A 23834-nucleotide genomic window follows, 5' to 3' on the forward strand; every position below is an offset into this window, starting at 1 on the left:
TGCAAATTTTAATGACAGGCCTACAGAACTGGCCCATCCAGATTTGCTGACACGCTGCTTACTCAATAGATGTTTCTTTTTGCTTCGCAGGACTCAAAGTGAGTTGGGATAGGTAGCTCTTAATGAAATGTTTGGGGGCTATGTTCTCCTTGTTTGAAGAAGGAGGAGTTGCATATGGCCAGCATGGCATGCTGCAGTGGTTATTATTGTCATGTGTCATTCTGATGCTGCTCACTGTTTCAGTTGCAGCAAATAGGGACAGCCAGAGTAGAAATGTTGATATAGATAAATTAAAGTCCTCCTCTCATTGAAATAGTTTTCCAAAGACAACCTATGATAAACTGAAATTTGTTAAGGGAGAGAATCATTGTGGGTGGCTGTGTAGGTGTATGGGTGTGTAACTATGTAAGGCACTCTAATCTAGGTAGAGCACAAAGAGTTATTCCTGGTTTAATTTACTGAAACATGATTTTATTGTCAGAGCAACTGCTGGGGTCCAACAACCACTGTCAGCAACTCAAACGAGTCCTGGGGTTAAATCAGAACTTTGTAGCAGAGCTAGCCATTTTAGAAGCAGAAGTGTGGCTCCAAAAGCAATTGAGATAACAGCAACTGGATGTCTTCCAGGAACTGAAGCAATGCAGGAACCTCCGGGGACACTCAGTAAAGCGGTGCAAGATTTCTACTGACAAAACACCAGAGAAGCCAAATCTCCCGAAGTGCTCTTTATTCACAGTGCTATCATACAAATACAGATCTCCAGAACTCCAAACCATACCAAACCAACTCCTACTACAAATCCACAAGCTATCCCTTGCAACCCCTGGGTTTATATAGACTCCAGACCATGTGGTCTCCCAAACCCAGTGAGTTCCTGTGTGTAACCATGACAAGTGTCCCCTGTGCAATCCAGCCAGGTGGTTTCATCATCCATGGCAACATGCACCTAGACACTAAAGTGTCCTTGAGCCAATGAGCATCAGCTGTGCTGATCAACCTTGTCCTTCTGCTGAAATGCTCATGGTCAAACACACACACATCAAGCATTTCCCTGTGTGCTGTGTTTTAACCCTTCAAATCCCTGACATTTATTTGGTAATAATAATTTGTTGGGAGGAGAATTGAATTAAAAGTTCTCTATTAATATTAAGGTATAACTTTGTGTTCAGCCTGCTTTGTTGGGTTAGTAGACAATGGTTAAATGAGATTCAAAACAAGTCACTCTTAGGGATAAAACTAGAAACAGAAAGATTCCATTCCCCGAAGGCCAGAGGACAGTAAAATGAATGACTTCTTCTTGCCTGTTCCTGTCAACTGAAGCAGAGACATTTGATTCAGCTGGAGAGCAGCTGAAAGGTCCCTCAGAGTAGTCACCTGCCTTACACTTCTCTCTGGCAGGTTTTTTAGGTCAGTGCTTCCCAGACTCTTATGTGGTGGATCAGCATTTTCCTGCAATGTGTCAGAGACTGGTGCCATATTTGTGTGATATAATTATCTCATATGCATTATTTCCTGGAATATCACTGCGGATCAGCAGCCAATGTTTGTGGACTGGCATCAGTGTATGTACTATGTGAGGAATGCCCTGTAGAATTTTTATTTACTTATTTAATTTCTGTCTCATTTCTCTCCCAATATGGGACCCAAAGCAGTTTAGGAAAAAAGAGCAGTTGCTCCAGAGAGCTGTGCTACCTGCTTTTCTGCTCCCTGGCCTCATGGAAAGATCAGACCTTGCGATTCTTATTCCAGAAATCCAGCACAACAGTATTTGTTTATACTTCACTCTGACACCAAATGTAAAACTTGTATCAGTGCAAAATCATCTTTCTCATGTGGCCTCATTTTCCCAGCTTGGTTTATTTTCAACAGTTGTTTCCCAGAAAATTCTGTTTTTGGAGTATTACTGCTGCTCAGTTGTCCAGACCACTGAGATACCTCTTTCTTCCAGTTAATAGTAACAGCAATAGCAAGTACATTTATATACTGCTTATCAGTGTACTTAAGCACTCCCTAAGCAGTTTACAATGTGTAAGCTAATTGCCCCCGACAAGATGGGTACTAATTTTAGCAACCCATGCAAGGCTGAGTCGACCCTGGAGCCCTGCAGGATTGAATGCACAACCTTGTGGCTGTGAGGGGCTGCATTTAACCACTGCGCCACCAGGGCTCCTTAACATCTCCCTCTAGTTGAAAAATGTTTAAAGTACCTTCATACATTAACAAGGAAGCCTAGCTTAGTTGGCCTAATGTTGTTTTCTAAATATACTTGGGCCTTTTTGGCTGCCAAAAGAAAGGGTAGATTATAAGTGATTTATTGATTGGCCCTTATGTCAGAAGTGGGAATGGTGCAGCCTTATAAATGTGGCTGGACTGCAACTCCCAGGAGCCATAACCAGCATAGGCAATGATGAGGAATGTTGGGAGTCTCAGTTCAGTAACATCTCCAGATGTAGGGCTGAACAATTCCTATGTCTGACATAAGGGCCAATTAACAAATTGCTTATAATCTACACTTTCTTTTGGGCAGCCAACAAGGCCCAAGTATATTTAGAAAACAGTGATTCCCATGCTTGCCTTATGCTGTAGCTCCCATTTAGCTCCCTTCACCCTGATAAGCAAGATACACATAAGTCCGCCTTCCCTAACTATCAAGGCATTTTAAAAGTAGGAATTGTGTGTCAAAATGGATACCCAGCCTTACCTTTTGGGTACCCAGTGGAGACAAATAGATGCACACAATTTAATCAGTGAATCAAGAACACTAATTCAGACTGTAAATGTATTTGTAATCTGTGTTTACTCTGTTTATTAAAAATCATTTTATATTGATTTAATATCAATTTGGAGGAATACAAATGGTGTTATCAAAGTGGGGTACCATGTGTTATGTTGGAAGTGTATGAAAACTAATGTGGATTATCATATAATTACTCCGGTTTTGAGGTCCCTCCACTGGCTGCCTATCAGCTTCTGGGCCCAGTACAAGATGTTGGTTATCACCTTTAAAGCCCTAAATGGCTTGGGTCCAAGCTATCTCAGGGACCGCCTCCTCCCGTACAATCCTCCCCGCGCTCTCCGGTCCTCTGGGAGGAACTTACTACAGCCTCCAACATCTAGGCTTGCGGCGACCTCTCAGAGGGCGTTCTCTGCTGTCGCCCCCAAACTCTGGAACGACCTGCCAGATGAGATCCGTCAGATAACATCATTAGACAGCTTTAAAAAAGCGGTCAAGACGGATCTCTTCCGGCAGGCCTTTCCAGACTAACCATCCCAGTCCAGGTTCCCTGATTCCCTCATTCCTCCCGTGGCCCCATCTTAGTGATGGTTGAGGATTAACAGAGGGATATCAGGGTTTTTAGTTTTTAATTGTTGTTTTTATGCATTGATATTGTGTTTTAATATGTTATACTGTTTAATACTGTCTTAAGGGGGGGAGGGATAAAGTGTTTTTAATTGTCATATTTTATATTTTACTGTTGTTAACCACCTGGATTGGTTTGCCAGAAGGCGGTATACAAATAACTATTATTATTATTAGTATTATAATCATTTATGTATTTTTTTTGTTTTGTCTTGTATGTTTTGTATTACGTCCTTTTTATATGGTTTGTTAATAAATAAATAAAAATCATTTTCAGCTCAATCATCATGCCAAGACCGCCTCTCCCCGTACAATCCGCCTCGCACCCTCAGAACATCCGGGCAGCAATTGCTGAAGGTGCCTGGGGCCAGGTTAGCTTCCACTTCGAGAAGGGCCTTTTCCACAGCTGCCCCAGCCCTTTGGAACACGCTGCCCACCGAGCTCCGCTCATCTACCACCCTGGCCCAATTTAGGAAGGACCTCAAAACCTTCCTATTCAAGCAGGCATTCCCCGATTAAATATCCTGTGGGCCTCCCTCCTCTTCCGTGGCCATGAGGTTGGGCTAAGGGGCTTTTATTGTTATTTTTTAGACTGTTGTTACTGTTGTTTACATGTTTTTAACTCCTGTATTTTGTTTGCACTCGTTGCACCATTGTAAGCCGCCCTGATCTTTTGGAAGGGCGGGATACAAATAAAGATTTTATTATTTATTTTATTATTATTATTATGTTGCAGAGAAGCTTCCACTCATAAACCATTTGGATGAGAAAATGGAAACCCAGTAACAGTTTCTTTTAAAGATGCCTTGCTAGCTGTTGTAGGATTTTGCAGGAAACAGGGAGGAAGTTTATCTCAAGGTAGTAGTGGTCAGTCTTTTGGAATAGGTGTACCACAGATCAAAGTCTAAGACACTGCCACTCTGTGTGCACCACAGTATATAGTCCTTCCACCAAAATCTCTGGTTAGATTTTTTCCTTGTCTCTGGTGAGCTACACAGGACCCAACAGCGCAGTGTGGAAGACACAGACATGAGTGGTGGTCCCCCTACTCTGGTCAAAGATTGCCTGCTGTTGTCCTCGAGTGGAGCAAAGGCTCCATAGCATTTGTCATCAAAGGAAAGCTAGATGTCTTCCATTACTGTTAAAACAAAAGTGGAGCGCCATGTGGGCCTCGAAGAATGTAGATGTATTGGCAGCTGAACAAGGGAATGAATAATTCATGCCCTGCAATGCCTCCTGTGCCGTTCCCTCCATTTAGGCTGCTTTGGAGCTCTGGCTGCCGAGATGCAAACAGATCGACTTCTAAAGCCACAGGGATAAAGCCTCACAGACTCAGATTGTTGCTTCTGTCAGCTGCCTGTTCAGAAGAGTGGGGTTGCTCTTACTCCAACAGGGTGAAGGCTGGATCCCTGACTGTCACCACAGCAAAAGAGTGGTGGTCCACCCAGACATCCTCTAGTGAGGGCAGACACCCAAAGTGGTGAGTGGTTTTGCTGGAGGTGGCAATGGTTCTATGCTTAGTTTGAAATTTCTTTCTTTATGTGCTAAGCAGTGTTCCTTATAGTGTGTGTGTGTGTGGGGGGAAAGCACAGGAGGAAGCTAGGCAGGTTGCACTTGGCCAAAAACTTGCTAAAACAGGTTAGGGTTTGGCTTGATCTGAAACACCTTCTTAAGAAGCAAAGCTGCTTAAATAGTTGTCCAGCGAAGTAAATTCATTGTGTGAAGTCACTCACTTGCTAGCTGGGCAGTTGGCCATATCCCAGCTGGCAGCTGAGTGTTTCAGAGGAGGAATTTCTCTCCCTGCCTCTGTAGAGGTCCCTTTAGGTCAAGAGTGAGGTGCATTGGCAGGGCAGCCAGGAGGAGAGGAGAAAGTGAGGAGAGTAAACAGAACTTTGTTCTCTTAAACTAAAACTATTACACAGTGCCAGAGGGTTGCAATATGTCCTCCTCTTTGTCTTCTTATTCCCAGGTATTGATCATAGTGCAGCCCTTTATCCCCTCTGTTTGCACTGATGATAACAAGAGATTGAATTTAGATAATATCTAACTTGTTTTCATATTTTGCTATTTAAACTACCTTGATCCAACAGGCTGTATATCAGCTTGTCAAGCTGTGTGTGCAAGAGCACTATCTTGATAGCTGAAGCAGGTGTTTAACCTCAGTGTGAGTCAGTGTTCTTAACAATGGACAATTGTCTGTCTATCCCATCTCAAGATGGTTTCAGTCATATATTCTTTCTGGTGCTGCAACCTTTTAGGACTTCTTCTTATGCCTCCCCTTCCCCTGCCGATTGAGTGGAGATGAAACAGTGAGCAATCTTGTTTACAGTGTACGTGAACATACTTTTTACTGATTTAGCCTCTTTGCTTTTTAACTTGGTGATTTGTTGAATATGCTTTTACCATAAATAAACTACTCTATTGTTTTTATCTGGAATTGTTTTAAACTGTTAATATTACAATATGCCCTTTCTTTATGTTCCGGACTCCCTCGCGTAAAGCAAATTCTGCCTATGTTTGAGCCTGATTTAAATGAATGGGGCTTGTGCATGTGGCGGTGCAGCGGTGCGTGCGTGCCATAGGCACGCCCCTCATTATTCCCTATGGGCCGTGCCGCCCCTTCTCCCCACGTGGCTTTCAGCATATCCTGAGACGGATAAAGCGCACCCGCCTATGACGCAGGCACACTGTAATTGTATGCTAGCTTGAGATCTCATTACAGAGGGCAGGACAGAAAAAATTTAATCAGTCAGTCAGTCCATCCATCCATCCAACACCTCTGTTGTAATGCATGAAGTTAGGCACATAGAGTTTGCCTGAGTAGAAAACCTGTGAGAAGGCTGTAGCATTTGTAAGGTCTTGCTCAGTAACCACAGTAGCAGGGGACACAGATACACAATTTTATTTATTTGTTTGTTTGTTTAATATATTTATGAAAACTCAGCTTTCTGAGTACCACAAGCATAACATGTGCAATATTATAAACACTATTAAAAAATTAAAAATGCAGCACCCTTTAAAACTTTGGCCTATTTTTGTTTTATGTTTTTAAAAATAACAGCACAGTTCCTTGAATCTATATGGATATGCCATCCATTAGGGTTTGGGTCCCATTTCTACAAGCCTTGTCCCTATAACAGCTATTACAGTGGGCTCTTGCTTGTTAGGTGCAGAGACTCTGATCATCAGACTCAGAGCCAGGAATCTGGTCTAGTTGGTCAAATAGTAAAGCTGTGGCATACCCTCCAACTGTCTCAATTTGGCTGGGACAGTTCCAGTTAATCTTCCATTGTCCCACTTTTTCAGCTGCTTTTAAAATGTCCCAGTTTCTATCTTCACCTCCCACTTTCTTGCTTTGTCCTTGGCTTACTTCATTTGGTGCAAATTCATTTCAAAGTGCAAAAGTAGTTTGCACTCAGTTAGCTCAGTGAGAAGTGAGGGTGGGAATCTTGCCCTTCATTGTAGGCTCAGGAAAAAGCAAATTGCTGCAGCCCCTCCTAGCTTGTGTGTTGTTCCTCATTTATAATTTTTTCTATCTTGACCACACTCAAATGTTGCTTGGCTTGAAATATCACAGGAGATTACTACACAGGGTTATAAAACAAGAGAAAAACAGAATATTCCTGAAGTTATCATGTGAAGATTTTCGCATGACTTCATGCTCATCCAGTACTTCTCCCATGAATAACCAGTAATCATCCTGTCATATCTTATTATCGGGGAAACCCCATGAATGGCTTGCCAATAACACTTCATTCGCACTATTGCGAATGTGCAGAAGCTAATAACGGGCCCGAACAGACAGGTCAAAATAAAGCTGCTTTGAATCACTTGGAGGTATGCTATTTAAATGATGCATGTGTCCAAAGAGTTTGAAAACCACGCCAAAGCCATGCTCCAGCCCTAAGGACTGGAGCACAGCTTTGGTGCAGCTTCTGGCCTATTAAGATGCGTGTGTCATTTAAACAGCATACTTCCAAAGTGACTTGAAGCAGCTTTAATTTGGCCTTTCTGTTTGGGCCTGATACAATTGCATCTTTTTTGCACATGCAGAACTTCATATAAACGATCTGGGAAGCGAAAGTTGTGGAACAGAAACGTACCATTGCATTATTATTGGTTCGTTGTTATAGCACGATTGCAAAACTAAGAAAACTGAGAAAAATATGTTCTCATAGCACTATTGTCCCGTTCATTGCCAATAATGAGATAATTGTGGGATGGTTCTGGAATTGACCCCAGTGTGATCATCTCCACAGTTTTCATCTAAGAAAGGTATGCTGTGATAATCTCTCCAAGCGGTTGGACTTGATAGTCCTTGAAGTCTCTTTTAATTCTATGATACTATGAAATGATTCACCTGGCTTATGCTTTTCTACCTGTTCTGAGGATGGAGGACTAAGCATAAGTCTCCGGTAGTCATGTGAACCCCTTCACTTATGTAAAGCATGATGGGGATAATATTATACAGAGCAAGAGATAGAAATAAAGAGAAAAAGAACATTTGTATATACCGTTTATTACTTATGGTTATCAAAGATTTTGATAGAAACTACGGCGGGTTACAGACTGCCCATTTGGGGCGGGCTGCACCCACCCCTTTCCCCAGTGTATCGGGGCCTCAGCTGCCAGAACGGCAGCTGGTGAGGCCCCGATCTGCCGCTTTTCAGGCTGCGGGGAAGCGGCAAAATGCCACTTCCCCGCAGCCTGAAAAGGGGTGTCCTTGGGGCTTCAAGCCCCAAGGACACCCCATGGCAGCAGGGAAAAGGAGAAAGGGGCCGCTTGGCCCCTTTCTCCGTTGCTTCGCTGGGCGCAGCCGTCTGAAGGCTGCGCCCAGCGAGGCAAAGCGGTGCCACAAACCAGGAAGGAGCTCCGAAACAGAGCTCCTTCCTGGTCTGTGGAAAGGGCGCACTAAGCGCCCTGGTGTGGACCGACGACATCACGTCCGCGCCGCCCCGTATAGAGGCAGAGCGGTCGTGATGTCGTCATGGCGGCCCCCATGTGGAAGGGGGGCCGCCATTTTGTACGGACTCAGTCCGTACTAGGGTTAGGGGGGTGCGGAAGCACCGCACCTTTCTAACCCTAGTACGGACTGACTCTGTACTTTAATGGCGGTGTGTAACCCGCCTACCTGATACACAATGTTTCTTTTATTTATGCCCCCTTAGAAATACCACCAGTTGTACAAGCTGATAAATATGTTCAAATGGACTCCTTCATGGACTGGATGACTTGTGGTGATGCCTGCTTGAACAGTACTAACTATAACCTTGATAAACAATTCAAAGTGGGGAAGGGGATCTTGCAGGCAAGAATTCACTGTTTGTTTTTAGTCTCTTTTGCTACACAGTTAATGCACTTAGATAGCACTTTAACTGCCAAGGTTGCATCCTGTGGAATCTTGGGACTTGTAATTTGGTAGGGCACAAGAGTGCTTAGAATTTTAAACTACCTCACAAAACTACAAATCCCAGGATTCCAGAGGATGTAACCACAGCAGCTAAAGTGGTATAAAGGTACTATTATTTTTAAAGAAAGCAAAGACTGAGCAGGTAAAGGCTGGGTGGTTTCCATAGTAATGTGGCTTCTTGCTATTGTTTCTGCAGTTTCCTGCTGCACTTCTTGGCAAGAAGCGCAGCGGCAACCCTTTCAGTAGCAAAACGTTCAAATGTATCAGGATTGAGAAAGGAAATCCAAAGTTGTGCAAGAGTATGTGTGTGGCTTTTGGTTATTTTTTTGAATAAAGTATGTATAGAGAAAACTGTAAAGTATTTAGAGAAACAGATTTTGAAACCTTCCCCTCTTCCACTGCTTTCTCTTGTTTCACTGAAAGTTCACATGGATTTGGGGGATAATATTTGAGCAGCAGCAGATGGTGCTGTATATGGTAATGTATGTTAAGCACAGATGTCGCAGCCTTTGCCTCTGCCTCTCATAATCATCATGACATATGGCAGCCAGGGAAGTATGACACTCTGATACATGCTGATACTTCACTTCAAATGTTGCATATATGAGCCCCAAACAGGTGGATCAGTATAGATATACTTGCAGGATGGTGATGTGACTAGTAAGTGTTATTTCTGCCAGATTTGCATTAATTATCATGTCTTTTTATTTTAAAAAGCAAAGTAGGGTTGTTGTGTGCCTTCAAGTCGTTTCTGACTTATGGTGACCCTAAGGCAAATCTAATTTGGGATTTTCTTAGTAAGATTTGTTCAGAGGGGAATTTCCCTTTGCCTTTCTCTGAGGCTGAGAGATTGCACCTTGCTCAAGGTCACCCAATGGGTTTTCATGACCTAGCAGGGATTTGAACCCTGGTCTTCAGGGTCCTAGTCCAACATATTGGGAGAAAGGCGGGAAGAAGTAAATAATAACAATAACAACAACAACACCAAAACTATTATGCCATGCTGGCTCTCAAAAAGAAAGCTGCAACTCCTATAGGAGAAACAGAACGTTGTTGTTTTGTGTCTTCCTGTCATTTTCAACTTACAGCAACTCTAGGGAGGCCCTATTGTGGGATTCTCTTGACAAGATTTTTTTCAGAAGGAGGTTGCCTTTGACCCCCTCTGAGGCTGAGAAACTGTGATTTGCCCAAGGCCACCCAGTACGTTTCTATGGCCGAGCAGGGATTCGAGCTCTGGTCTCCAGAGTCATTGTGCAGTGCTCAAACCACTGTACCACACTGCCTCTCTAAAGCAGGATGGACTGGAATGCTTTAAAGCAAGGCAAGTTGTTTGTATTAGGAAAAAGGGATTTAAAATTATTTTTCTGGGGTCTCTAATTGGTCACGATAAGTATGAAGACACTGGATACAATGAAGAAATTTTATCCATTAGGGGAGCAGTCCATAACCTTTATAAATTGCAATCTATATGCCCATGACATTCCAGATTTATCTATTTAGAGATAAATGGTTGCAGTTGTGCAAGTAATGGGTTTATATTTGGCCCGCAGTGCAAGAACCAAATAACATTTCCTCGTCAACTGAATGCCCAAGATTTTCCAGAAGTAGCAAATAATATTTGCAGAGGAGAATACAACATAATGGTGGCCAGAATTATAGATCACAGTACAGCTCTTGCCTTAGTAACTTAATAGTGACTTTCCTAAGATCCTAACTTGCATGTCCTATAATGCCATCATAAAAGTTTGATAAATCAACCTCATTTTAAAATATCAAGGATAGTTTTCCTGCTCCAAGTCTCACAATTCCTCTTGATCTTGAGTAAACTTGGGTTGGGTTTAGGGTTGCCATAATTGAGGACCTCCAAACTAGGACAAATGTAGGACAAGGTTTGAAAATGTAGGAGTTTTTTTTTAAAAAATTTCCTGGCTAGGAAATTTAAAAAAAAGGTCCTACATTTTAAAACCTTGTCCTCCTCTTCCTCCTCCTCCTCCCAGCTTGGGAGGAAGCCTAGGCCTGCTCCTAGGCCAGGAAGGGTGCGGGGGCCGCTTGGAATCGCGGCGATTGCCGCGGTTCCAAGTGGCCTTCTCCTCCTCCCGGCTTGGGAGGAAGCCTAGGCCTGCTCCCAGGCCGGGAAGGGCGCAGGGGCCACTTGGAATTACGGCAATCGCCGCAGTGCCAAGCGGCCTCCTCCTCCTCCCCGGCCTTGCGGAGGCCTTGGAGGACCCTGCGGCGCACACGGGGGCGGAGGTGGCTGCGGGTGGTGCCGTCCTGGTTTTGGCACCAAACCAGACTGGGACTGGGACGGCACCGCCCAAAGCGGGATTTCCCCATCTACAGGCGGGATATGGCATCCCTAGTTGGGTTGCACACAGATGGGATGAATTGGCTTGATGTCTAAAAGATAGTAACAAAAATTATTTCTTCATGGGATGGGACATAAGGGCACAATGCAGACAAACATTAACATATTTATCATCTTTGATATCTGCAAGGGAGTGAAGAAATGGGATTAATCTTTTCTTTTGAAATTAATAGGACTTCAGATTGTTGATTTATGCCATAAATGACCATATTCTAACGCAGTATGTGTTTTATGGCTTCATGGAATCTGTTTTAAATGGTTGTATAGGTGAACATGTTGATTTATATTAGCTTGGTTTAAAATTCACACTTTTTAAAATGATTAGTAAAACTGCTTTTGTAAAAAAATGATTAACACTGGAAATATTTTTTTCTTATTAGTTTCTTAAATTATTTCTTACACAGTTTTTGAGATTTTTTAAAAATGAGATTTGCATCAGTACTAATAGGGAATAGGGTTTAAAAATCAATCAATCAATCAATCAATCAATCAATCAATCAAGGCCTCAGATTCTTGAGAGTCTGAACACAAAGGTGGTATAATTACTTTTGTAGTTTTTTTAATGGTAGAGACCATCAAAATGGAAATGAGAAAAGTGGCATCTGGTGAAACCAAAAATCATCCCTGGATGTATTTTGGAAGAAACCTTCAACCTTCAAGGAGCCCTAGTGGCGCAGTGGTTAAATGCCTGTACTCAAAACCATAAGGTTGCGAGTTCAATACCAGCATTCTTCAGGCTTGCATTCTTCCAAGATCACTAAAATGAGTACCCAGATTGTTGGGATAATTAGCTTACACTTTGTAAACCACTTAGGGAGTGCTTAAGTGCACTGATAAGCAGTATAGAAATGTACTTGCTATTCAAGTGGTCAGTGGAAGATTCAAAATGTTTTTGTTCACTCATGCAAGGCTTATGTAGTTGTTTTCAAGTTACATGTGCATGTTAGTCTTGTTAGTTTTGAATAAAGTCCTTTTTTTTGTGGTGTTGCAACCTATCCCTGTGCTTTCCATGTTTTTTCTAGTATCAACTTTTGCTTTAATTAAATAAGTAATGCCTGGGAACACATGTGCTTTGTTAACTGTAGCATACCTGTATTGTCTGCTTAGGAGGGGATTACACATTGTGCCATTATAAATGTGGAATAAGGGTATTATCTTTGTAAATAGTTACAATGCTTCAATTCTTCCAACATGCTATAGGTGTACCTGCATAAGCTGTTCTACTTTAATCTCCCATATTTTGTTAATTACTAATTTAAAACAGTTATATCCCACCCTCCAGCTGTGGCTCTCAGAGAAGCTATATAATTTTCTATTATGCCCTTTTGTATTTACCTACCTGCTATTCACTTATTCTTTGCTTTTATAAGCTGTACATTTCCCTATAGAGCTCAAATTTATTTGCATACATTTTAGTCAACCCACTCTCTGTCAATGTGGGGCAAGCAACAATGCTCATTGCTGTTTCAATTAAATGGCCACACAATGGTGCTGTTGAATAATTCAGATTAACAATGTACATTACAGAGTGCACTTATGAACCCCTTTGCCATAATCAGAACCAGTAGTGCTCCTATTTAGAGCACTGGTGTAATGTGTGAGCGTGACTGGACAACATATCACAGAAGCTGGCTTCCATTGTGGCAGAATTTGGATGTTACATTTTTAAATGTAACTATTTCAACCATCTTAAAAATAATGAACTTAACTTTTTTGTACCATAAAGGCTTTGTTTCTGAAATTTTACTTTGGGGAAGTTAGACCCTTTTTAGTCCAGATGACTCTGTCCCCAGGGCGCCATGACACCATGTGCTGCTCCACATGGTGCATGGCATCATGGCACTCCTCCGGTGCTGTGTCCATACGACACAGCGCCGAAGTAGCACTGCCAAGTCGTGGCAATGCAGCTATGGTGCCCTTTCCAGGGCACGAAAAAAGCTGCTTTTTGTGGCTCCTTTTTGCACCCTGAAAAGGCCAGATTGGGACCGCGGTGTGTGGTTGCCATGGCTCTGATCCAGCACAAAAAGGGGCAAAATGTAGAGCCCCTCAGTGCATAAAACGCAAATCAAATTGAGCAATTAGATTCTCATTTATTCAGAAAAATGAGTGATTACTTGTGAGTTGTCACTCAAGGACACAAGCCACTCTTTGTCGCACCCCTTGAAATTCCATCTCGCACCTCCTGGGGTGTGGGCATGCCAGGTTAGGAAACCCTGTTTTAAAATTTGATTTTTAAAAATGAAAAAAGTAATGCAAATGTAACATAATAGTAATATGTTACTCACCATAGAACAAACCAAGATCAAGACGAATGAGATAATTCCTGGAAAACAGATCTTTTTCAGAAAAAAAAAAAAACAGCTGCTGATAAAATAACTTAAAAAAAAACCTAATATGCTAAGATCTAATCTTAGGCGTATGTGATTCTGACTAGGCTCCTGGATATGTGGCCTTACAGGGCAGACTGTCGTCTTGAGTGCTTAACATTGTCATCACATGTGTCACAAGTCCTCTTTGTACAAAGGGTAGTTTAATTATTTCCAGCATATTAATGATATATGTGATGTGAGGCCCTAATGTTGCAGTGAGATCCTGCTGCAAAAGGGGCATTTGCTGGATGGATTGGGTGTAACATGAAGGGCAGTTGAATCAAGCTCCAAGCTGTCTTGGATGAAGCCGATTATCTAGACCCATTTCAAACCGGGTTTAGGACAGGCTTTGGGGTTGAGACTGCCATGGTTGCCTTGACCGACGATCTGCGTCTGAGCATAGACAGGGGTAGTGTGACCCTGTTGGTGCTCCTAGACCTCTCAGCGGCTTTCGATACTATAGATCATGGCACCCTCTTGGACCGCCTGAGGGGGTTAGGTATCGGGGGCACTGCTTTGCAGTGTTTCCGGTCCTTCCTCTCGGGTCGGTCCCAGAGGGTGCTGCTCGGGGACTGTAGCTCCAGTAAGAGGAACCTCATTTGTGGGGTTCCTCAGGGGGCTACTCTGTCCCCGATGTTATTCAACATCTATATGAAGCCGCTGGGTGAGATAATACGGAGTTATGGTGCTGGGTGTTATCAGTACGCTGATGACACCCAAATCTATTTCTCCATGTCTCGTTTGTCGGCCTCGAATTCCAATGGCATCTCTTCTCTCAATGAATGTCTTCAAGCGGTAATGGGCTGGATGAGGAAAAACAGATTGAAACTGAATCCAGATAAGACGGAGGTGCTCATGGTAGCGGCCCCGAAACCAAGAATTGGGTTACAACCTCCAGTCCTGGATGGGGTCCCACTCTCCTCCAGTGACTGTGTTCGCAGTCTGGGGGTGCTCCTTGACTCATCGCTCCTGATGACAAATCAGGTAAATGCGATGGTCAGGAGCGCCTGCTATCAGCTTCGGCTGATACGCCAGCTGCACCCTTTTCTGGAAGTAAGGGATCTCGAAACTGTTGTGCACACACTGGTAACCTCACGCCTGGACTTCTGTAATGCACTCTACTTGGGGCTACCCTTGTGCTTGGTTTGGAAGCTTCAGCTGGTACAAAATATGGCGGCCAGGCTTGTTTCTGGTACATCTAGGAGGGACCACATTACTCTGGTTCTGAGGTCCCTCCACTGGCTGCCTATTAGCTTCCGGGCCCGGTACAAGGTATTGGTTATTACCTTTAAAGCCCCAAGCTATCTCAGGGACCGCCTCCTCCCGTACAATCCTCCCCGCGCTCTCCGGTCCTCTGGGAGGAACTTACTGCAGCCTCTAAAATCTAGGCTTGCGGCGACCTCCCAGAGGGCGTTTTCTGCTGTCGCCCCCAAACTCTGGAACGACCTGCCGGATGAGATCCGTCAGATAACATCATTAGACAGCTTTAAAAAAGCGGTCAAGACGGATCTCTTCCGGCAGGCCTTTCCAGATTAACCATCCCGGCCCGGGCTCTCTGATCCCCACTTTCCTCTCGTGGCCCCATCTTTAGTGATGGTTGAGGATCTCCAGAAGGACACCAGGGTTTTTAGTTTGTTTTAATTATGTTTTATGTTTTGATATTGTGTTTTTAATCTGTCATATTTTTTAATTCTTTCTTAAGGAGGGGAGGGATTATAATGTTTTTAATTTTATATTTTACTCTTGTTATATTTACTGTTGTCAACCGCCCGGATTGGTTCGCCACAGGGCGGTATACAAATATATTATTATTATTATTATTATTATTATTAAGCAATTGTTTGTATCAAGAAAAGGCAGCCAGTTGTTAACTGCTTGATCTATGGCTGTAATTTTATTGCCAGGAAGGTGCTGCTGGAATATTCTGCCTCCAGGGTAAAAACAAAAAACTTGGTTGTGCTTAGTACCGTGAAACTGGAATTAGGTACCATTTATAGGCAGCAAAATGTTTGGGGCTGGCCCTGAGTGCAGAGAAAAAAGAAGAGACTAGAAGGGAAAAGAAGCAGAGGAAAAATAGCCATGCAAGCTGAGGGGAAAGTTTTAAAACTAATGAGGTGCCACCTACCATTTTGTCACTATTGGTGAAGCAATCATGTCAAGATCTGATCAATTTTGACTCGTAGTAATCCTGTGGCTGCTGAACCCACTGATGATACCATTTGACTAAGTATAGAAAAACAGGCCTCCTTCATCATCCTCTATTGTCAATGCTGATAAAATAAACACCCTTGAAGCTAGATAGAAGATGAGGAGGAAAAAGGGAACTCTGCAAGACTTTGTAAAAAGAAATCTCACTGTTAGAGGCTTTGTTATCTGAGATGTTCCTGTATTTGTCATGAATGCAGGTTGCTCCTTCCAAGAAGAGTGCTACCCATATTTTTTTTTTCCTCTTCAGGCAGAGCTCCGCTAGGGGGCTCCAACAAACCATAATTCCCAGAATTCCATAGCATGAAACCATGGCAGTTAAAGTGGTGTCAAACTGGATTATTTCTGCAATATGGATGCAGCCTAAGTGTATCTTTGATCCAACCATTGCTGCATGTATGTAATAAAGTTGTGGATCCATGAGTACTCCATCCTGTTCCTTCTGATGATGTTAATGTAGCAGGTGTCTTGTATCTTTCCTAAGCACTTTTTTGAAATTTCAGCACTCTGTGTGATGATATATAAACATGACTACAGCTGCCAGAGAGCTTTGCAAACAGGAAGTGGCCTTCACACAACTTCCTTCTGAAAACCCAAGTGCCGGGTTGCTGTGAAAGCTGCTTATTATAGTGCTTACTTGATCTCCCAGCAGAAGAGAGATCACTCTGTCTCCCATCCAAGGATGAGTTGCCTGTGAATAGGATATGATTTCACAAGTGCTGAAGGCCACAGAGAACCTCTTTAGGAAATCGTAAGGTAACGTAACTCTCTTTGCTCTCTGTTGGGTTTACATTTGAAACTTTGCCCTAAGCAAAGATGATCTGGCACCCAGATAGCTGGATTACTCCACTTCATTTTGGCTGCTTTTCTATCCCACTTGTATAAAGGCACTGGCATGGCAGGGATTAATATGGCTTGTGGTAGAGAGAACTTCATGCAGGTTGTTTTGTTAAGCACTAAATGCTAAGGATTTCTGTGCTCTGTTGATATTCAGCAAAATGAAAACATCAGCAGTGGCAGTGAAGGTCTCCCTAATTCTTATATCTTAGAGTGCTAACTTGAAAGTGACCACATCTGTAATGCGAAGGAATTGAGCCTCTGTTTAGCAAATGCTTGTCCAAAATGAAGGCAAATGGAGAACAGTAGTGAGAGGATAGTTTCTGATATGATGACCCATTCTTTCTGACTGTAGAATCAAATTAGTTTTATTAGAAACAATTCTGCTTTTCTTCTAGACTTGCCTGGTATGCGTGAATTATGTCTGTGTGGTACTGCTGTTGTGTCACAGTTAATGGTTTAGGGGCATCCTTCTATTTTCATTACTAATTTATTACATGATGTTCGGCTCCCATTTCTCTTGGGAACATTTCTACTACTATGAGGTATTGCATTCTACCACCGGGCAGATTGACAGGTTGTGTTCCATTACATTTGCAGGCTGTTCATTCCTGTGCTCTGTTGAAATGCAAAAGTACCCATGAAGTTTTTTTAACAACCGGAATAGTACAGTTCCCCACAAAGTCCCAGTCCTTTGAATTTCTTAAACAAATGTGTATTTTTTCAAAAAGCTTCATACTGCCTCTCTCCAACATTTGATTATATATATCTGTTTATTGCTGCCAGGAGTAGTGAAAAGAATTATTACCAGCTTGTAACAGTTTATATCTGCCTCGCAGCAAAGCAGCCTCTAACTTGGGCAGAAAGTTCTTTTGCATCTGTTGCTGGATTGATGTTAGAGGTAAACAACACTGTGAGAACAGCATTTACCCTGTTTTGAACAGCAGAATCCTCTATTATCATGGACTGACAAACAAGAACTCCACATTTGTGAGATGTGTAATGTCAGATCTGAAAGATAATTGTAAATAATTACAAGAATATTGTATACAGCAGGCCCTTGGTATCTGCTGGGGTTTGGTTCCAGGACTTGCTCTGGATACCAAAATCCATGGATGCATAAGTCCCATTAAGTACAATGGATAATAAAAAGGATGTCCCTTATATAAAATACAAAATCAAGGTTTGCTTTTGGAATATATATATATATATATAGTAATCTTTTCAGGCCGTGGATGGTTGAATCTATGGATAAAAAAATCCATGGATACGGAGGGCTAACTGTACCTAGATAACTGATATTAAACTAGGATGTGCTTTTTTGTAAGTACTTTGTATATATCAAGAGATGACATACAACACTGGAAAATACGATCATGCTTTTTAAGGTAAAAGGTGACAGAAAAAGAGGAAGTTCCCATTACAAGTAGATAGATTTGTCCAAGGAAGCTACAGCCATGAGCTTGCAGGATCTGTTGATGACCAGGGGTCTTGGAAGTCTCTCATTCATAGAGTTGCCGTAAGTCAAGGTCAGTTTGATGGCAAGTATCAACAACAAGTGAATGGAGAATTAGTGTTGATTTGTAAGTCACCTGGCACAGTGCGGAAGTAATATGATATTACAGTACTTAATGCATTTAGGACTGTGGGGATCAAATGCTCAACCCTGTTACTGAAATTATTGCCCCTGTCTTTGATCACATATGTAGATAGTACCATGTCTGTAGAAGTGACAGTACTAAGAAAGTAAGTAAAGTGAAATAAAGTGAAGTACTAAGAAATGTACCAGAGACATTCTGGTGTATCTTGCTTGTGCAGTGTGGCAGTTACAGAGGGGGAATTAACTCACCAGCATAGACAAAGCTTAAGCATTAAGAGCATGTTTTTATTTTTAGCAGAAAGTAACTATTGGTTCATGCATGTCATTAGCATTGGACTGGCATACCTCAGTTAACAAAGTACATGTTTTCCTGGGCATTAATTCTTTGACAGAAAATTTGGCATCGTAGGGAGAAATAATATTGAAAGCATAAGGATAAATTCTAACACCACAAAAAAGAAGAGCACTTCAACATGTTTTAGCAAACATTTTATTCAAAGTTAATAATATGCACATGTGAAATGAAACAAATAGGTTGGGGAAATCTTGCAATAGCAAGTACATTTCTATATCATTTATCAGTGCGCTTAAGAACTCCCTAAGTGACTTACCATGTGTAAGCTAATTGCCCCCAACAAGCTGGGTACTCGTTGACCCCAAAAGCATGCCAGGCTGAGTTGATCCTGGAGTTCGTGACTGGAATCGAACTCACAACCTCGTGGCTTGTGAGTGAGTGGCTGAAGCACAGGCATTTAACCACTGCACCACCAGGGCTCCCTAAGCCAATATAAGTAAACAAAAACATTTTTAATCTTCTAGTGACTACTTGAAGACTTCTTCCAAAATGCATCCAGGGATGACTTTTTCTTTCACCACTCTCCACTTTTCTCATTTTGATTTTGATGGCCAAACATCTAGATTTACACTTTTTAAACATTCAGTAGGAGTTATCTGCTTTCCCCTTTCCCCTTTGTTTTGATGTTCATGCATGCTCAGTAAGGGATTGTGGAGGCAGCTACTGTTTGACTTGTCTTTGTAGGCAGACATATATGGCTACTGTCCAGCAGTACTTCTAGAGCATAACTGTATTCGTTCCCATTTTATGCTTTGTTTATTGTATTATTTACTGTAGATATAATGCTGCAACTTAACACCACATCTGAGCCTCAAAATAAGTGTGACTTTTGGGGAAAACACTGATATTCAATCAATCAATCAATAAAGGTTCAGTCTTGGGAACAGTAACACTAGAAGTAAATCCAAAGCCATAGACAGTGTGCCAGGTGAACCTCAGGAAAATCACAGGTCCACATAAAAGAGATTGTATGTTAGGTTCTGTGATCACGTTGGATAGTAGATTGGATTTGAGGAGCTGGTACAGGACACAAGCGAAGAATGCAAAGCAGGCATTTTAAGGTATGCTTGGGATGAATTTAAATAAAATTAACTAGCATGGTTCCTAGACTGAATAGAATTTTTTCTGGGACTCCTAAAGAAACGAAGGCCCAGGGGAAAAAAAACCTGGATAAATGAGAAAGAACAACAGTTTGTCCATGAACATTCCCCCACCATATTTATGGAATATTTTCTTTTAGAATGATAAATAATAATATGTAATGTATGTATGTTATATGTAATTTTAGTTATGTCAGGGGTAGAGGGAATTGTTGTTTTTGGGTTAAATGTCTAATGTTCTTTTATGGTGTAATGTTGTTATGTTACGATGGTTTGGTGTTTGTAAAGAAATGAAAAAAATCAATAAAAAAATGATAAATAAAATGTTTAAGTTGAAGTGAAACTATGTAAGAGGAACACTCTTATATAAAATATCAGATCATTGCAATTCCTAGTACAGTTTCTTTTTCCTGTTTCTTTTTATGGGAACAAGAAAAAAGTCTCTGAACGTCCCAGATTTTCTGCCTGTACAAACCAATTTTATTCTGGAGATCTACATGGTGTTTTCACCATCCCAAAATATTCCCAGGGAACTTCCAGCATTACTAAGAACTTTGCATTCTCCCTCCCCAGGTCAGTTTAAATTAACCCAGACAGAGAGAATCTGACTTGCCCAAGGTCACCCTGTGGGTTCCTATGGCTCAGCTGGGACTGAAACCTTCTCTCTAGAGGCCTAGTCCATACTTAGATCACTACACCACACCAGTTTTCTAATTCCCAAAGATTTCCATTCCCCTCCCCCAATAAAACTCAAAAAACCTCCCCCCTACAATGCTTCAAAATTTCTGGAAATTTTACCACTTTAGCGACACCTGGTTCTGTGACTGAATTTGGACTCATTGCAAAACCTTGTTTTCAAGGGTCAAGCAAGTGGTTCTGTTATAGTCTTTGGCCCTATACAGACAGCCAAAATAAAGCTGCTTCGAGTCACATTGGAGGTATGGTGTTTCAATGATGGAAGCTGCACGAAAGCTGCACGCCAGTCCTTAGGACTGGAGCATGGCTTTAGTGTGGCTTCTGGACTCTTAGGATGCATGTATCATTGAAACACCATACTTCCAATGTGACTCGAAGCAGCTTTATTTTGGCTGTCTGTAACAGGCCTTTGTGTCTGGAAGTGAGGATACTTGAGGATTGGATGATATTTCCTAGCAGGGCTTTGAATTTGTCAATTTAAGTTATTTTTTGAATGGGATCACTATGTAGTGACCTATTTGTTAAATAGACAGCTGCTTGTATCCTACCTAACAAGAAGGTAGAATTTATCTTTTAAAAGGTTCCTTACTCTCAAGATAAGAAATTGATATTCAAAGGCTTATCAGTCTTATCCTAACTGATCTGAAACTCCAAAAAAGGGAGAAATACAAGGGTTTGACATGAGTCTAAAAATGTTGATCCTTGAGTCTAGCCACTGACCTATGTGGAATTTTGAAATGTTATCACTAAAATGTTAATTATACTAACTCATATCTGAATCTTACTAATGCCCTCTAGGAAGACTTGGGGGTTTCCAGTAGCAATGGTAGAATTCAAAGTGCGCCATGATCTGACAATGACTCTTTCTTTTTCTTCTATGGCCAGGAATTGCATCTAAATGTTTAAAATACACAAATCGATTGTTCCTACAATTGTAGATTCACAGTACCTGTAGTTATTGGAAGCTCAGATGTCTTGTGCATCAGCAAGAAAATTGCAAGTTAAGATTAAACTGCAAGATGTGGCATATGGTGAAATGAAAAAAAGAAAAGAGCAGCTCTGTTGATTTGAGCTCAGCAGTTAAAAGCTGTTGTCTTCTCATAATTGGCACTTAGTGGTACTGGGTTAATTAGGGATAGTAAGTGGATGATTCTCAGTTTTGGGTGGAGAATTACTCATAGCATGTGCCCTTCAATTCCAAAGTAAGCCAAACCTGCCGTTTCAGGATTGGCTTTTCCTAAATTACATGCCTAAACCTCTGCGAATGCATTAAGATGGAAACCTAAAACCAGGGTTGACTGAGGACCTTGATGAAATTATTGATAGACCTTAGGGACAGCTGGTCCAAATATCTGTCATCAAGTACACGGCAGACAAGACACTGAATCCCGTGATTGCAGCCACTTCTTTTTTATACTACTTGTGTCGCCAGTTTTTAAAAGTTTTTAAAAGAGATGTGACGATGCCTGCCTTGAGGCAAAAGTGCAGATAGGGACATCTTCCTACTATGTAGCAGCAATGTTCAAAATGTGTTTGCTGCACACCTAAGGAATGGGGCACAGGCCTCGTGTTACATGCTCCTGCTCAGCCCTGAAGCATGCATGCTGATTGTGATAACAGTGTTATGCCTCATTGCCTCTGTATATACTCACAGCACTTACACACTCTACAGTTATAGATAGTACTAGAAGGAAACTCTGGGGCTGAGTCCTAGCATGGCTTAAGTCATTAGAGTAAAACTACTGTCAACATGCTGGTTGTGCTGGTTATGAATAGCTGACGCTTCAGGTGTTTTAAGAAGCTGTATGTCTCCTGTAGTTCTCATTGTATGAGGAGAAAACAGTATCAGCACAGTTTAAAAATTTCTTTATTCCAGGAATGGAAGAGCAGATGGCACAGAAGGCTTACTGCTCTCAAGCAGACAACCATGAGATGTGGTTCAAGCTTCCAAAGTAGGAGAACAGATGCTCTATTCATCCTTAGCCCATCTGTTGTCTTTGCTTCTGCTACCTCTGCAGGAATTGATGTATCTGAAATATGTCAACAAAAGACCAACCACATCCATCCTTCTCACATGCCCTGCTGCTTAGTCATTGTCACACTCATAGTCTATGACTAGGCATCCTCTTGAACCTCCATGCAAATTCAAGAAGTGCTTGGGTGTTATTGAAATAGCAGATTTTGAGTTGAAACTTTAATTTTATGGAAATTTGACTCATCCCTAGTCTAAATGAACCAATGCTTCCAGAACATAAAATCACACCCAGAATGCCACCAGTGTTTTCTTTGGACAGCTTCTTCCTTTTGTCTGTGTTGGCATATCTAGAATTGGCCTGGTCTCACCAGTGATGTAGGAAAATGTTACTATTTAGGGGAGTGTTTTTCTGTTGGATTGTAAGAATTGATTTCTTTGTAGAAAATACTCAAAATGTAATTTGTTCCTAGAGAGCCAGTGAATCCTGGGAGACATCATGTATGCATTATACATGCTTTTCATACATTTATATCTGACATTTCAGTGGTATAACCCTCACAAAGTGGTTTGGAAATAATAAAGCTGTTGAATACTAGCATATGTAAACAAGCATAGCTGTCCTCTAGTGGATGAAATTAAGCAATATTTGAAGATTTTGATAGCTGAACACTACTTGGGAAAATATTTTAAACATTAAAATGAGTTTTTAAAGCCTTCTTAAAGGTGATGTAAAGTGGCTTAGTGGTTAAGACACCAATTTTGATGATTGTAAAATTGGAAGGTTGGCAGTTCGAAGCCCAAGTGCCATGTGATGGGGTGAGCTCCCGTCACTAGTCCCAGCTTCAGCCAACCTAGCAGTTCGAAAGCATGTAAAAGTGCAAGGAAATACAGTTGGCCCTCTCCTTACGCAGGGGATCCGTTCCGGATCCCACCGCGTAAGCCCCGGGCTCGTGAGCGGTGGTGCGCAGGGCGCCACGGGCACGCACCCCCATTCAATTGAATGGGACGTGCTGCCCCTTCCGCCCCGCGCGCTCCCTGTGGCTTGAGTGCGTACGGTCAAGACCATGTATGGCGCACCCGCGTATGGCACGGGCGCACTGTAGATGGGTACCACTTCGCTGAGAAGGTAACAGCATTTGGTGCAGTCATGCTGGCCATATGATCATGGAGTCATCTCCAGACAATGTTGGCTCTTTGGCTTAGTAACAGAGATGAGCACTGCCCCCTACAGTCGGTTATGACTAGACATTCATGTCAAAGGGAAATCTTTGCCTTTTTAAAGTACAAATATTGTAATGGTTTGAGTGTTGAACTATGATTATGGAGACCAGTGTTTGAAACCCCACTCAGCTATGAAAACTCACTGAATGACCTTAAGCAAGTCTCACTCTCTCAGCCTCTAGGTAGTCAAAGGCAAACCCCCTCTGAACAATTCTTGCCAAGAAAACCCAATAATTGGTTGACCTTAGGGTCACCAGAAGTTGGAAACAACTGGAAGGCACACAACAACTACAACAAAGGTACAAAGCAGCAGGGAAGGAGGTCCATTATTGACAGATGA

At 42.0% G+C, this 23834-nt stretch overlaps 1 protein-coding gene across 8 annotated transcripts in view; it reads left to right on the top strand.

Moving 5' to 3' along the window:
* Positions 1-23834, top strand: part of TMEM229B (transmembrane protein 229B) — a 72056-nt gene that overhangs the window by 17267 nt on the left and 30955 nt on the right. For 2 of the 8 annotated variants that reach the window (XM_042445259.1, XM_042445260.1), the window contains exon 2: positions 16214-16466. The exons of 3 other annotated variants lie outside the window; for them this stretch is intronic. The gene's annotated coding sequence lies outside the window, so the exon portion shown is untranslated. Of the gene's footprint in view, positions 1-4642; positions 4842-16213; positions 16467-23834 lie in introns of those variants that run through there. 3 more of the 8 variants (XM_042445263.1, XR_006101386.1, XR_006101384.1) reach the window with 3 other exon arrangements.

Source organism: Sceloporus undulatus, chromosome 1 (assembly GCF_019175285.1).
Source record: "Sceloporus undulatus isolate JIND9_A2432 ecotype Alabama chromosome 1, SceUnd_v1.1, whole genome shotgun sequence".
NCBI lineage: Eukaryota > Metazoa > Chordata > Lepidosauria > Squamata > Phrynosomatidae > Sceloporus > Sceloporus undulatus.